Genomic DNA, 15,832 nt, shown 5'->3' with positions numbered 1-15,832 from the left:
AAAGCCTTATGTATTCATAAAATAATGTAATCTGTAATTGAAAGTGCACTTAAAGTGACATATGAAGTGCATATATATATATATATATATATATATATATATATATATATATATATGTATATATATCAGTGTTGCTAGCGTTTTGCTTTGGTAAGATTCTTTACTTTATAATAGACTATGTATACATGAGAACTGCATTCACTTTTATAATGTAATTGTTCGTGTTTTAGAATGCAGCATAATGTGTGTTGAAGTTTTATTAATTAGCTTGACTAAAGGCCCTAAGTATTTGGGTTTCGCAACGCTTCAGCTTCAATGTGAGTGTTCTCTTAGACGTAGTGTTTCTCTTCCCTCTCTAGGCGCCTGGTACGATGGCCTAGAGGATGGAAAGAAGGCTCCTATATGTAAAATTGATAAGCGAGCGAGAGGTAGTCAAAGGTGAAAAAAAAATTCCCAGGAGGGAAGCTTAGTGTCTGTGTGGAATGGAGACCTCAATCAAGGTTAACGTTGACCATGGCTTGATGCATGCATCCTACCGCTATAGCGCCGGGACACCTCTGTTTAAGGTAGCTGTCGCGCTTTATAAATGTCTGTATTATTATTATTATTATAGGTTTGTTTTGACTTAGCTCTCTACTCCCCCTGCTGGCCTTCAAAGGACTGGCGTGCGGGCTGTCAACAGACAGCAAGTCATCCCAGGGCACCAGTCGCACACATCACTTGCAACCAAACATATCTGTCTGTAAAAATACAGGGCAGTCTCAACACGGCGCTATTTTAAATATCTGTTCGCACTTCGTTTGTGTTTTAATGACGTGTCTACAAAAAGCTTCTCACTTGATCACGTCAACATTATTTGTTTCGTCACTTGCTATTTTACTCTTCGAATGAATGTTTATACATTTTGTTGCCCGCCCTCCCTCCTAGCTGCCTGCCAAACTGTTTGATAGTAAAACAAGCATTGAAAATGCAATAGGTCTCGCCTTTTAATAAAATAAAGCTATTTGCTTTGCTAATGGTATTGTATAGCAAAGCAAATGGCTTTAACTTAATAAAAGGCGAGACCTATTGCATTTTTAATGCTTGTTTGTCAGGAACTCCAGCAAGGACTGGTGGCAGGGTTGACAAAGTAACAGTATATTTGGTACAGAGCTGCCCAGATCACACTGGGAGTCAGAGGAGAAAAGGGATGTAAAGGGTAAGCTTTGCAGTAGGGAACAAGAACGTCAAAGCTAAAAAAAAACAGGCCCTTAAGAGGCAATTGTCATTCAGACTAACTAGCTCCCAGGACAGACGTGCAAGACATATAAATAACAACATTAACAATAACAGGAATGTGGAGAAAAGCACTCAGGAGTTTCTAATGGTAAAACTGAAACCCAGTAAGTTCCTCATCCACAATTGCTGTTATAGATACTGACTGAAAATTCTCACATATAGGATATACATGTAGTAAAAGTAACTTAAAAACAATACAGTGGACAAGAAAAAAAACCTAGGTTATTAGGTAGGTGCCCAATGAATCCTGGTGATTAATTGGAACATGCAAGGTGGAAACAGCAAGTGTGCAGAACTAAAATACCCAGCCACAATTGATAAGGAACTAGCATGGAAGAGCACTTAACAGGAAGGAAAATAAAATAAAAGGCACACTTGGCAGAAAACAAATAGCAGACCACACCAGGGAACTGGAAGCTAAGACAGCAGGAACAGGAAGGTAGCAAACCAGAAACTGCAACTAAGGAAAAATGGGAAGAAGGCATGTATTGGGAAAAAGGCAAATACAGAAAGAGTGAAAGTTCAAATAGTTCTAAATAGTGCTGCCTTAGAAATCAAGGAAGCACTACAGACAGTGCTAGTTCAAAGAATATGGAATAACTGAAGTTCAGGAACTCAGGAAACAGGTGGTCAGACAGGCAGGAACCCTGCTACAATGACCAATGCTGGACTGAAGAGAAACGAGGCTTAAAGGAGCTCATTGGGATCACATGCCTCAGGAGTGAGCAGGCTAACAACTGCAAGCCACAGGTGTGCTGGAGTACTTTACTCTTTTTTGGCGTGCACTGGAGGAAATGAAGCAGTGAGCAGGGAATTCTAGGTATTGGAGTTTTTTGCAGGAGCAGACTGGCTTTCACAAAATCTGGAATGGATGGAATTTTTAGAATAAAGTTCAAAAGACTGGAAGTCAGTGTGTGCCTACAGTGGGAGGTCTAAAAGTTTATTAAAACACTGTAAAGTCTGACAGGTAGGCTCCTTGTGATGGGTACTCAAGTGAATCGTGCCAATAGTTAGTAGTTATTAAAAATCCAATTAAATGCTGACGTCGGATTTGTAATAAATATTAAGTAAAAGTATCTTTTGGAAAGTTAACTTTTACCTGTCAGATGTTCCTGGAACTAATTAACATTGGCTCTCCAGCTGTTACATAGTGATTAACCTTGAATAGGTGTGGAAAAGGTGTGCAATGTCTCTCCAGAGAGAAATATAGGCTAACCTGAATGGTCAGAGATGACTCCCCTAAACTTCACAGAATGGGCACTGTGGACATGCGTTTTGACAGTATACTTGCTAATTTTTCTTTAGTGTCATATCCTGCTTGATAGGTCTGCTGGGTTTCCATATAACTATTTAGACACACATGAAAGGGGGAGAATCATAACAAGACAATTCTTGTGTATCCACTGTCCGGTTGCTAAAGGACCTTGCTTTTGCCATACCAGACTTCTGTCGCTGGGTTTGTTGCGGGTTCAGTGCCTGCTCCAATCTGGATTTTAGTGGTAAATGAAGGAGGACACTAGCGTTCCCTAGGTACACTCTCCACATACCTGCAGCCCTCCAAGCCAAAGTTTAGTGTGGCCGAAAAAGTTCCCATCCTGAAAATGCCCTGTCGCACTGCATTTTCGTCTTAATATGCAGTAAGGAAAACAGGAACTACTGAAAAAGTGGGTTGATTAAACCCTGGGAACTTTTACTTTATTGGTTTGAGTGGTCAGGAGTCACCCTATCCACTAGCTCATGCCAGGCAAAAATGTGGCATCTCCAGGCACCCACTTCGGAATACTTTCTGGGCTTATGGAAGATTAGAAGAGGACTAGTTTTCTCTAGGTGACCTGAGAGGATCTCTCGTGGCCTCGACCTTCTCCCTCTTTTACCCAGGACAATGAAGTGGACTCTAAGAGTCAGTTGGTCAAACTGCAAGAGGCCTTTTTCCTGGAAATACACAGCTGACCAGTGCCAAATGGACCTGAACTGGACCCTGCTGCTTGCCTCTGCCTGAGTCTCTAGGGGTCTGCTTTGAGTTGCTGGGGGGATTTAGAATATTCTTCTGTGATGAACTGGGACTTAATGGACTGAGTTAGAAGGTACAATCTTTGAACAGCCCAAACCTGATTTGTGTATCTGAACTATGCTACATTTAGGTCAGTCGCAAATTGCACATAGGCACCAGTGTAATTCAACTATTGACTAAGTATGGTGCTTTGTTCTTTTTGGTGCTATTTCTTCTTAATACCGTAACAAATCATATCTTTGGTTCTCCTTATTTGATTTTTGCCATTTTGTTAATTATGTTTTACTGGGATTATTTTGGATTTGCATTGAGACTTTCTTATTGTTTTAGCTCAGGTTAATTTATTGACTTTGAGCATTCACCCTGACAAGGGTAGTAATTATTGCTTGTGGTGAGTAATTATCCACCCCAAACAATAATCCAGTGTCTTGCAGAACCCCTATGAAATCTACCATTACAGCACAACATTACATCGCACAACTTTTTTGACATCACATATGTTAAAGAATAGTATTTGAGATGTAATATATGTAGGAAAAATCTCTTTTGCAAATAAATGAGCTTTACATTAAAAAAAGCCTCCTTCATAGAAAACTAAAATATCAAAAACAAATTATGGTGTCCTCACAGGGACACGGCTTTAAACTAAACAGTTTTTTAAATACCATTTTAAAAATAACTCTCTGGCAGAATGAAAAACAAATGGCAACAGAGCATATTTAAACCAAAACAGTAATTCCTAGTAAAACAAATACAATGATGCAACATCCATTTTGTGGTCACTCGTTTGAGGGCCTGTCAGGTAACAGAATGAAAGAGAGGAAAGTCTTATAGCCTCGCTGCACACTGTCATCTATAAGATTGAACAGTAAAATGCAATTTGAAATAAACAAAGCTGTCTGAGTTTGTTTTTGACCCTTCTCAGTACGTAGATGACGTTCACACCACAATTATTGACTCATAACAGTTTTTACACAATAAGAAAAATTGGCACTTTTGCTGAATTATTTTGAGAAAACATGGATTGGCCCTTTAAATAGGTCGACTTGCAGGAGGATTCCATGATTTCACATTGAATTGTGGACCTGCTACTCGAACAATTTCTTTAGAAGGAGAAGCAAAAACTAGCAATCCCATTGAGGTATGGCATATCTCTTTTATGTGAAAAATACAAAATAGATTAATGAACGACTCCTTTCAAAGATTCAACATGGTAGCATGTTAGGGGAACAAACTACCCAAAAATATTGCTTACATACTTTACTATTAAAATCAAACTGAGCTTCATTAACAAATATAATTCCTAACAAATTTTCTGTAATCTCTTATCTTGGCCGAATAGAAAATTTTAATTTGTCTCCCTGCTCACCTACAAAGGTAATCAAACTACATATTACATTTCTGAGAGCAATACAAGATTTCAATTTTTTTTTAACTGTCCTACCTGGAACTGTTTTTTCTTCAGATTGAGATAATATTTTCTGTATTCTTTCTACCTCTTCTTCAAACTAATCTAAATGAAACATCCACAATCCATTTTTTAATCCATACGAAACCTGAAAAAGTAATTGTAAACATAGAGCTTATTTTAAGTTTAATTTATTTACAAAGCAAAACCAAAGGGGATGACGGATGGAGTGTTGAACATTCAAAGCACTCACCCCCAGTCAACTGATCTGGGTTTAATCCATCATCATTGTTTAGCTCACTCCGCCACCCCAGTTCAGACATGGCAATGAGCAAATCAGTCTGACCCTGTGCCTCATGGGAACAGTCCAGCCCGAACTGCCAAGCCATGTCTTCCCTGGACCGGAAACAAGCATCCTGGGACCAGTTTCTGGCTAATCAGCCGTCATCAGCCAGGCTAGCATGAATCCATTGGCAAAGTGAGCAAGGGACCCACGTCTGGGCATACCTTGCCAACTTAGGGCGAACAAAGCTAAACCAAAGGGGATGATGGATGGAGTGTTGAACATTGCAAGCAGTCACCCCCAGTCAACTGATCTGGGTTTAATCTATTATCATAGATGTGAATTTCTGAGTGGTGCATAAAGTAAATGTCCATTTTATTACAAAATGGTACTCTTCGAGTTGCAACATCAGTGCTTCTTCATGGACTAGCAAGCTATGTGTTGTGATGGATATATCTTCAACATGATTTTCTGGCATGCCTCTGTGCTCTGAGTAAACCCGCATGCACCGTTCTGTACAGTATTGGCTTTTTGTTTTGGTAGTAACACAGATGACAATCATGCATGTGCGCGGAGAGCCCCCGCAGCCAGGTACTGTAAAGTACTGTGATCCAAAAGGGGGCTCTGTGGTCTGAAGGGATGCACCAAGCATGTCTTCCCTCAAGAATGAGATTGCTGTCCTTTCACCTGATTGAAAGGTGCTGAGATTGCAGTAGCATGGATTATTAGTAGTATGACTGACTTATTCCCTGATACCTACAAAGGTGAGTTGCTTACCAGCCTCTACTCGTGAATTATCTGTTCAGTTAAGTACAACCAGGTGCTAGAGTACATTCCTGTGTTCATGAGTGTAGTATTGTCTGTCCCTTCCTTTTCGTGCCAGTATTTTTGAGGGAGATCTTTGCAGACCCACTCCATCCTCGTCCTGCTGTCAAATGAAGAATTAAGACTGTGTCTAATTTGGCTGGAGCCAATACACTGAATGATGGAAATTTCACGTGCCATCGAGGCGGCCCTGGAAAGTTTCCCCAGATAAGAACTCAAGTGAGAGAACTGCCTTTTGTGGGCTAGTGAGTGTGTGGTGGAATGCTTGTGGTGCCACCTCAGAAGGAAACTGCTCAGACCAGCTGAGGTATGTATATCAGATGTGCATATGCAGTTTTCAACTGCAGAAAGACTGTGCCAGTGAGATTATGCCCCGTTTGGTAATGTAACATATAGAAAAAGAGGTCTATAATGGTGGGACCTCTCTCAGCATGACTGCCCAGACATCATTGTGTCCTCCATGTCTGGGCTACTTCATCGTGTACCTGCATGGGCTGACAACATTGTTGTGCCCCTGTGCAGCTATGTCTGTTATGTCTTTTCATTGTGAAACTGCCCTTGCTGACAACATCATTGAGACCCAGTGCGATGGGGCCACTTCATTGTTTGAATATCCATGGGGAAAATGTAATCACACCATAATTCAGCATGGGGATAACTAGTGTGGTGGAATGCCTCCATCATCAAAATGCTTCATATTCAAAGTTGATACCGATGTGCATTCCGACCTGACCTGCAACCTGGACCGCTTGTCTGGACTGACCACTCCATTACCGGATATTCCAAAGACACCAAGCCTACCCACAGAATCACCAGAGGAATCAGAGCTGCACCTGATTCACAATTAAAACTGTAACTGCTCTGCCAGGTGAACAAGAGAAGGAGAACCCAGAACTTTCTGAACACTCTCACCAGAGACTAACCAGACAGTCACCAACTTGAGGGGAAGATAGCCTAAGTGTCTGCCTACTTGTGAAAGGCTTGAGCGTGCTATTGCCTATGCATGCACTGGGGACTTCTAAGGGAGTATTTCATTTATAGTAGTGATACCGTTGTGGAGTAGCCAGTTGTTTTGTGTTGTGCCTGTAATCCATTACAATACAACGAAACATCAAGGTATTGTAAGAATAAAAAACCTTTTTTTTAATTAAGATCAGTATTGCCTGAACATTGTAATCATTGGTACGTTATTGAGTACATTGTTGATTTCAGAGCCCCTAACACCACACCCCCTCCGTGAGTAAGCTTTGGGCTGTTTGCTTACATCTACCATTTAGAGTAAAGTGCTAACTGGGGATACTGAGCTGCCAGGACATCCACCCAAGATCTCCGCCTCGGCCAGTGGTTACATGACTCTTCATCTTCCAAAAGAGGGAGGGATACAATTCTGCAACTGGCCGGGTCGCTGGGACAACTTGTAGTTGAGAAAAGTGAAGTCATGATATTTCTGTATTTTACAGTGGTGCTAGAGCAACAGCATGCCACATTAATTGAAGCCAAAAACGAGACTGAGACAAATTGGGGTCAAGTATGCCCAGCCAAACTAAAAATAATGACCTAGGAGGAAGCATTGTTCTTAACAGATTTCCAAGAAGTTAGAAACTAGATCAAATTTTAAATGAGAAAGAATAACGAGCAATGGGAACTATTGCAGTCCAAGGGACAGGTCCATAAGAGAAGGAGAGAAGGATGACAATGATCCAGGACGCCTTCAAGAATGCAATCTTATTGAGTGCCAGACCAAGCAGTCATAATGGGCCACACTGCTAATCGGAACTCAATGCTCATGTTAAATGCAGGGGTATTGATGCTGCGAGAGACACACCTGACAAAAGCAGAGGGCCAGGCACTCCAAAGGTGATGGAGGATGTAGTGTCTTGTAATAAAAGAAAGCTGGAACTCTTTTGGTTCCCATGTATACGGCAGGGTTGTGACATAAACATTGGGGGGATGAGTTAAAGGACAGTTTGGAATGTTTGGATCTGACTTAACACAGTTGAATAAAGACATGTACAATTATTTTTAGAGTTTACCATAGTCCAGCAAATGGCTTGTGCATGCCACATGTGCTGTAGTTGAAGTGTACAATCGATGCTGGCACAAGTGGAGTCTCAGCACAGCGTCAGCCTGTATAAAAATGCCTGAAGATATAGAAAGTTACGCTAAAAGTCTACATGTCAGTGACCAGGAAAAGAATGAAACTGACACAAATAAAAGTTACTGTGTCTATATGCAAATAATGCCATATGTTATATGGAGTAAAGAATGTTAAAGGCAAATGCAACCAGGTTACAAAAGCAGAGCACAACAATACTTCTGTACAAATCAAATTGAAATTCATATCCTCCGAAGCAGAGCTTAACCAGGTGGTTGTGAAGAAACATTTAAGCACAAAGCTGACCAAAAATAATGGTATTTACTTTCATGAACTAGTAGAATACAGGTTTATCTATTTACCAAAACCATTTATGAATCGTTGTGCCACAACATGTTACAGAATGACCCCAGAAGAGGGTCAAGGGCTGTGCATGCGGATTTGTCCCCAAAAGAAGCGGTCCACCACCAAAGCTGCAGCACAGGGGCCCAGAACAACTCCCCAGAAAGCCATCAAGTAATGAGCTCCAATAAGCGAGCGCAAGATCCAAGCGGCAATAGTTGGTAATCTGACCCCGCAGCCAGTATGTCACAAGGTGCTAAAGAAGCTCTGCCTGATCAAGTTCCACAGGAAGCGCCTGAGAGACTACTGCTGTCCACCAATGTATATATGGCTGCTGCATTCTTAAAACCGCCAATTGCATTTTATACTGCCAAAAAACACAATATTGGCAATGGATGGCCTGTATAGATAGAGACTTTTGAAGATTTCGTAGATGCAATAGATGAAAATGATGAAAAAAAGATTATAAAGTATCTGAGAAACATGGCTGGTGAAGGAGTGAAAGAAGCCATGAAAAAGATACCAAAAGAAGGTGAAGTGGCGTACGATTAAATCAAAACAGTCTTGAGTGTTAAGGTTAATCCAGAGCCAAATGTAGATTATGAAAGAAACATATTTTGTCAAGAGCGTCAGAGACCAGGTGAGACCATCGATGAGTTTGTGGGGAGACGGGATGTTCTGTCGAAGCACTGTAAATTCAATTAATTTAAAGATGAGGAAGCTACCCGCCTCTAAGTAATCGGCAGATATCTCTCAGATTCCTTTCGGCGAAGAATGCTGAAGGAAACTCTGAGTTTAGAATAAGTACTCAAGGTTGCTCATGCTGAAAATCATGCTAATCATCAAGCAACTGACAGAGAGACCGGAGGTGCCCATAGTGCATCAGTCATGAACATGAAAAGTAAGCCAAAGTATAAGGCTGAAGGACACAAGGCGATGTCTGCACAGAAAAAAAGAACGTGTTACAGCTGTGGATTATCAAATCAACCCGATGTTAAATGTCCCACCATTGGACAAACAGGTCTCGTCTGTGAAAAATCAAACCATTTTGTGATGACTTGCAGGGCGAAGAGAAAAGTAAGTGTGCACAGCGTGAAGACAGAATGGCCAACTGAACACCACCTCAGCATGTTCAACGTGCTCCTGCAAGGCCAAGCGGTCACACCAACTGAGACAAATCGACACCAAATGAAGTTGATAGTCGTCTAAATCATCGACAAAACGTTCCCCAGTCGCAGTTTACAGTGAAAGTCACAATGATAACTGTGCAATGTCGAAGTTTACTGTGGAAAAGCATGCACACGTGGGACAGGTTGAAAGTTATTTGGCAATCCAAAAGCCAAAATGCGTCCACATATTGAACGTTCGGGTTTGAGTTTACAAGAATACAGCAAGAGTTCCATTACAATGCCCGGGTATTCCATCAAAGACAGCAGAGGCCTTCATCAATTTTATTGTGAAAAAGAGCACGCCAGCTGCCATGTCTTTAGAACAAATTGTCACTGTCATAAAGCAAAATAGTGACATGTTAAGATTAAAAGACATTATTGCGTATCAATCAAGGAATCAGCACTCCAGACCTTTCACTAATGACAATGAGTATTTGAAGTTCAAAAATGTAAGAGATAAACTTTCAGTGACCCAAGAAGGCCTCATTCTGCAAGATCCCTGAATTTCTATTCCTGAGAGTCTAAGACAATTGTAATCAATGTCACCCATGAGGAACATCGAGCAATAGTTTCCGCCAAGAGAGCTCCCCATGACCAAATCTGATTTCCACATCTCAACTAAAGGGTAAAAAAAATATTAAAGACTTCTCATATATACAACTGTCTTTCATCTCAAGTCATTCAGCACCCATTGAACATGTCAGACCTGCAAACATCATGTTTGGGAAAGAGCTGCTATTGATCCTTTGGTCCTCCTAAGAATGGACATCATCTTCTAGTCATTGTTGATGAGTGCTACTGTTTTCCATTGGTGGAAGACCTTTCATCCACTACACAAGAAAAGATCATTAAGAAACTAGATGTCATTTTGCTACATGGGGTATAACTACAGTACTAGAGTTGTACAATGGCCCACCTTTCAATTGTCAAGAATGTAAAGACTTTCTAAATCACCTCAATATGAAACATCAAAAAAACGGCAAAGGCCTGGTAGAACGGTTTATGTGTACTCTAAAGAAAGCTGTTCAGCGTGCTGCATTGGAGAAGCTCAACCTCAAAACTCTATTCAAAACTACTCTTTGAGTTTACCATTCAACCTCTCACTCAAAGACAGGGTAAAGCCCTGCAACTCTCATGTTTGGAAGAGTTTGGAAGCTACACCGATGAATCAACCTCAGATGAAAGAATGTGGAAGACATTCACACTACGGACTTTGGTCGCAAACAGAAGATAAAAAAGTATGCTGACCGATGACGTCATGCAAAGGACATCACTTTTGCAAGAGTAGATCGAGTGGTGGTTAGACAATACAGAAGAAGGAAATTTGATGCTCCATTTCAGGTTGAACCCATCACAAACACCAAAGGACAAATGGTGACTGCTCAGCATCCTAGGAAGTTATGAGAGATTCCTCTTAATTTCAAAATGTGGCCCATCACTCACCAAACATTGATGTCAATGAGGATCTTGGGTCTAGACAGACTGTTGAAGATGCTATATCCACTTATAATTCCACTTCACCTGTGCAGATAATTGACACTTCAACTGCCAGTTACCGGTTTCCAGTGGCCCGGTCAGGACGTTTGACTGAGGCACTATGACATTTAATTGAAGAATTGTTATTGCTTGTGTATCTATGTATTTATTTGTATATTTATTTATTTGTTTATCTATTTTTAAAAGTTACAAATTTTTTATTTAACAAAGCGGGAGATGTAGTGTCTTGTAATAAAAGCGAGCTGGAACTCTTTAAGGGGCATATTAACAAGCCAGGCGATGAAATTATCGCCGCTTTAGCGGCAGAAAACTGCCACTAAAACGGCGATAATGGGCTTGATAATATGCTCTATGGATTTCCAATTGAAGCCCATGTTAAATGTGAAGGGCATCTAACATGGGCTTCAATTGGAATTCCATAGAGCATATTATCAAGCCCATTATCGCCGTTTTAGCGGCAGTTTTCTGCCGCTAAAGCGGTGATAATTTTATCGCCTGGCTTGTTAATATGCCCCTTGGTTCTCACTGTATGCTGTAGGCCTGTGAGGTAAGTGTTGGAGGGATGAGTTGAAGGCAGATTTAGAATGTTCTGACATACGCGCAGCGGAATAAAGGTGTGTGTCTCCTTGTGTGGCGTGCTCATTGGCCAGTGCCTAAGTTTGCAGGACACTACAGATGGGACAGGTGTATTATACACATTACTTGGCATATGGGAGGGAGTGATAATTTGGATTCGTCCGAGGGAGCCCTTCCAGAAAACTGAAGTGGCTGTGGATGTAGAGGTGAGATACTTAATCCTGTGTGGTAGACTTGAGAGGAATTACATTTCCTTTATCAATGTGTACGCCAGTGTTAGACTTGGCACCATTGGCGTCGGTATCCCCAGCATTTATTTAGTCTCTTCCTGTGTTTTTTCTTTGTGTTGGACTCTGTTTTGCTTGTCTAGATGCTTTGGTCACTTTGCCACTGCTGTCCAGTGCCAAAGTGCAAGTGCTCCCTTTGTAAATTGTTGTTACAGATTGGTGTTTCCATGATTGGCTGATTTGATTTACTAGTCAGTCCCTAGTACAGTGCACCGTGTGTTCCCAGTGCCTGTAAATCAAATGCTGCTAGTGGGCTGCAGTACTGATTGTGCCACCGACATAAGCAGCCTGTAAATGTAACTCATGCCTGCCATTGCAGAGCCTGTGTGTAGTCTGGTACTGCCATGTCGACTTGGCAAGTGCGCCCTCTTGCCAGGCACTACCCTTCCCTTTTCTTACATGTTAGTCACACCTAAGGTAGGCCCAAGGTGCCGCTGTGGGCAGGGTGCAGTGTATGTGAAAGGTAGGACATGCGCTGGTGTGTGTGGCATGTCCTGATAGTGAAATACTGCCAATTGCGTTTTTCACTATTGCAAGGCTATCTGTTCCCATAGGCTGGAATGAGGAGTTAGTTTAAAACATCTTATAAATATAACTTACCCCAGGAACAAGATAAGAAAATAAAGTTTAGTATGCCTGAACTCAGAATGGTAAAGTGCATCTTTTAGTGAGGGTGATTTTTACATTTTGTGTTTGAAAATACCACTTTTAGAAAGTGGGTATTTTCTTGCCTAACCATCCAGTGTGCCTCTGCTAGATTTATGTAATGCATGTCTGGCTTTTGGATGACAGGGGACTGGAGAGGGCTGTGGCTCCAGAAGTCTGATGAGTCAGGGCTGGGCTAAATAGACCTCAGTTGCATTTGAAGTAGGGGGAGGAGATTTCCTTTTCACCTGAATGTGCCTGGTCTGCCTTCAACAATGCTGTCTCCACCTCTTGCCAGGAAGCTGCACCAGTGAGTACAGAACTGGTTTTGGCTGGGTACAGACACTCTCTGCCTTCAGAGAACAAAGGATTTTGTAGTATAAATATTGGGCCCAGACCCTAGAACTTTAGATCACTTCTGGGAAATCAAGAAGTACCTTTGCCAAGGAGACGAGCCGTAGAAGCTGAGGAGGAATACTGACCATGAGCTGTTTTCTGCCTGGGGTTTGCCTGCAGTGGCTAAGTGCTGCCAAGGAAAGGAGAAAGGACTTTGCTGTTTGCTATGTCTCCTGCTTGAGAAATATCTCCAAGGGCTTGACACTGAGCTTGCCTCCTGTTTTGAAGTCTCAGGGACATAAAGACTTCACCATCAGTTCCCTTGAACTTCCTTGCTGGGAGTTCTGACCTGCAAAGAGGTGCCTGCTATTGTTCTGGACCACTAGAGACTGTTTTCTGCTGGGAGCTGGGAAAATCAACGCAACACCGAGAGGCGTGATGCATCCGTACCTATTTTCAATGAATCACCGAAGAAAATGTTGCAGCGCCTGCCTGTCTGTCGCATTGTTGGGGGAAGCAGTAAAATACCGATGCATCACCTCCCCACGCAGTAAGAAACCGACGCATCACCTCCTATCCGGTAAGGAACCGATGCATCATCTCTTCAGTGCAGCAGGCAGGAATCGACGCATCACCTCCCCTGGAGCAAGGAACCGATGCATCACCTTCCCTGAGTGTAAGGAACCGATGCATCACCTTCCCTGTGGCCGGTTTTGTTTGTTTGCGTGACTCACACAAGGTACTTTGTGTGAAAAGTGATGCATCTGCAATTTGCTTTGAAGTGAACTATTTCTACCATTTGAAAGTCATAATTTTATTACTGTATTGTGGATTTCTGTTGTTTTGGGTCTTGTGTGGTTTAGATAAAGATTACTTATTTTTTAAAACTGGTGTGGTGTCCATTTGTAGTGTTTTCACTGTATTACTGTATGTGTTCAAAAATGCTTTACACACTGCCTCTTAGATAAGCCTGTCTGCTCATGCCAAGCTACCCAGGGGGGTGAGCAGGGGTTATTTTAGAAGTGTATCCCCCTTACCCTGACTAGAAGCAAGGGTCCCTATTTGGACAAAACTACCTACCTCTGCTAACTAGAGACCCCTATTTCTAACAGCCCCCAACAATGACCAAGCAGGATACTTGGACGACTTGTAGCAGCTCATGGCCAATTTAACAATTTAACACATGGTTCAAAAATTGTAGGTGGTGATTTTACCTGCGTCACAGATGTACACTTGGATAGGTCTCACCCCTGACCCACGTCTGCAGTAGTTAAAGTAGCTAGGCCATTCCGGAGCTGTGTAGAACAAAGGCACCTGACTCATTCATGGCAAGAGTACCACCAGGTGGAGAGGGACTAGTCAGACATGCATGACCTACATGTCCGCTTGGACAGATTTCTGTGCACCCAAATTCCCATGGTGCAGTGATGCACGCTGAATATCTCCCTTGAACAAACGCTAAACATAACGTGACTTGTGTCACTGAACTGGAGTGGGGAAAGGGTAGTGATTCCAACATGAAGATTTAAAGCTAAAGCCCTAGAAGATCTGATCTTCATGGAAACGATTAGATAGGACATACAAAACTACTTCAGAGAAAATCAGGGCACAGCATCGCCCAGACTAACAGAGTGTGTGGCTTTTAAGGTAGTAATAAAGGGGGAAATTAATTAGAGTCTGTGTGGGTACTAGACCAATCTTAGGGAGTGAAATTGAAAAGCAGGAAAAGGTTATTCGAGCCCTGGAGAAAGAAAGACCAAATCATCTGGAGATTGTAGATATATTGGTTGCAGAAAGGAAGCGATATGAAGGGACATGAAACAACCTTTGGCATATAGGCCCCACTCAATGCTCAATGTAGGTTACAAGGTCTTAAGTAAAATACTAACATGTAGACTCTTACAGCACATGACATACATCATAAATGAGAATCAGAGCAGGCGAATTCCGTGGAGAGATACAGGCAAAAACATCTGCAGATTGACACACATTCTTGAGCTGATGATCCCTGCACACTTGTTTTTTCCATTGACATAGAAAAAGCATTTAGCTCTGCGTTGGGACTTTCTATATGTCAGCAAGGAAAGGTTGAGACAAGTGGATGCCTTCATACAATGGACTCAGTCACTCAATACTAACTCAACAGCTAGAGTGCTCGTAGGTCAGACCATTTCCAGGGAATACACAGTAGAAAAGGGCACCAGACAGTGATGCCCATTGACCCCTCTGCTTTTTCTCCAATGTGATGATGCCATGGGCTGAGATGTGCAGAGGCAGACGGAAGTCTGGAGGAATTGAGGTGGGACTTGGAACACATTACATTTCCCTCTATGCACATGACATCTTGCTTTACATATGGGATGGAAGAGTAGATTTGGAGTGGACAATAGAGATGTTACAGACATTTTTGTTTCGTTTCTGGCCTAAAGGTGAACTGGATGAAAACTAGGCCTTTTCCATTTCGCCCATGGGGACCAACTGTAGACACACCAACATTGGGGGCCAGTCTGACATAGGAAACTGACACAATAAACTAATATGTAAAACGGAGGAATTATTAGTAGAGGGGAATATTAAGGCAGCCATTAGGGGCCCGAAAAGCAGCATAAACTTCTGGAAATCTCTACCACTTGTCGTACCAGGCCGGATAAACGTGTGCACGAATTTCCAGATTAACTTGAAGATGTATTTTGTATTCACATAGCATTTATACTTTGTCACCTTTGCATATCTTCTGAAAGTCTTATTTGAAAGTGTAATCATGCGTGCTTGTACACACTTAGCGTTTGTCTTTGAGTTATATGTGCACAAGTGTAACTACTCGTTTAAATGCTTACTTAAAGTTAGCCTGACTAAAGACCTTGTGATTTTGAAATATACTTAGCTTGGTGAGTGTGTTCTTTCTTTCTCAAGGTTTCATTAGCTAGAGGAAGTGGTATTGTTGTTTGTATTAGTTTTTGATAGTAAGGCCTAAGAAGAGAAATTTTGGCAAGAAATGTGAAGACCTAGTGAGCAGATCAATCCTCCTATTCATAATCGAGTATCAGGAATGAAGGGGTGTTCAAGGGTGCCGCAATTGT

The sequence above is a fragment of the Triturus cristatus genome, chromosome 4_1 (genome assembly GCF_964204655.1).
Source record: "Triturus cristatus chromosome 4_1, aTriCri1.1, whole genome shotgun sequence".
In the NCBI taxonomy this organism is placed as follows: Eukaryota; Metazoa; Chordata; class Amphibia; order Caudata; family Salamandridae; genus Triturus; species Triturus cristatus.
This window is presented reverse-complemented; position numbering follows the sequence as displayed.